Source organism: Populus euphratica, unplaced genomic scaffold (genome assembly GCF_000495115.2).
Source record: "Populus euphratica unplaced genomic scaffold, PopEup_1.0 scaffold37.1, whole genome shotgun sequence".
NCBI lineage: Eukaryota > Viridiplantae > Streptophyta > Magnoliopsida > Malpighiales > Salicaceae > Populus > Populus euphratica.
Genome location: NW_011499909.1, coordinates 925,119 through 926,612, shown reverse-complemented (window position 1 = coordinate 926,612; position 1,494 = coordinate 925,119).

Below are 1,494 nucleotides of genomic sequence, written 5' to 3'. Positions count from 1 at the left end.
CATGCACATATTTTTTTTATTTTTCTAGCTAAATAAAATAAAATACAACGAATAAAAATAATACAAATTTGAACTGGTATTTTTATTCTTGACTCTGGCGTCAGTGAATAAACCAATAAATTTACATTATTTTTATTCATGCATACATATTTTTTATTTTTTATACTTTTTATAATTTTATTTTTGTACTTTGTACTTTTTATTTTTTATTTTTTATATTTATATTTTATTTTTTTGGGCTGGGCCTAGCCCAAATGGACTGGGCTAGGCCCAACCAACCCGGCCTGGTCACTGGCCTAAGCCAGTGACCCGGCTAGGCATTATTACAGGCATGTGTGAGTTATTCACGCATGCTTGCAATAGTATCAAGGTAATTGTATTACCTTGCTCTGTTACAAATGGGACTTAATTAATAAAGCGAGGATAAGAACTTACCTGGCTTACCTTGCACTGCTACAAATAGGATTTAATTAACAAAGCGAGGAGAAGAACTTACATGGCTTTGCAGAGACTGTGCACGAATCAGCGGACGAAGCTCCTCTCTTCAAGTTTCCTTCCTACTCCTTGCTCTTTCTTCTTTTTCTGTGTTTTCATGGTTCTGCGCTATTCGTTCGTTCTCCTTTGTGCTTTTCTTGTTTTCTCAGTTCTCTGTGTGTTCTGTTCTCGGTGTTCCTGCCTTTTTTTTTTTTGCTTCCCTTGGTCTTCCTTTTTGTTTCTGTCTAATCTTCCTACTCGTCCCCTCTGTCCGTTTGATGAAGAACAGAGGACAATGCTGGAGTTCGAATTTGGGTCTCGGTTTTTTCTGTGTGTGGCTTGTGTTTTCTTGGTTTTTTTCTTTTCTGGTTTTTGGTTTTCCTCTGGGCTTTTTTTCCTGCTCTTCTTCCTCTGCTCTGTTCTTTTTTATGTGTTTTAACCCCTCGTTTTTAGTTTTTCTTCCTGTTCTCCTCCCCTCCTTTGGTTTGTTCGGTGCCCTCCTCCTTTTTTCCCCTGCTCTGGTTTTCGGGTCCTCGTTTTATGCTCGGTTTTCCTCGTCCCCTTTTTCTTGCTACTCACTCCCTTTTAAAAGGCCAGAGAGCCTCAACAGCCATTACCCCATGAACGGGATCGTGGTCCATGATTTGTTGCAGATTTCCTGTTGAATTAGTTTCTCCGTACGAAACAAAAGGGATGAAGAACAAAGCTTCCAATGATGCCGTTTGTATCCTTGAGGCTATTTTTCACTTTGGTCCCTAATGTTTTGAAATGTATCGATTGGGTCCCTTAATCGATAAATTTTAATTTTTTCCCTTGGATTAATTTCAATTAAATCCCTGAATTATTTAATTTATTAAATCAAAGTTTAATTAAGTCTGCAAACTTATTAATTCTCTAATTAAGCCCTTGATTTAATTAATTAAACTAGTCAATAGGTTAATTAAATCTTTAAACTTTCAATTATGTTGCCCTTAACCTAAATTTTAATTTATTCTTCATTTATTTTATTTTAACTTTTTG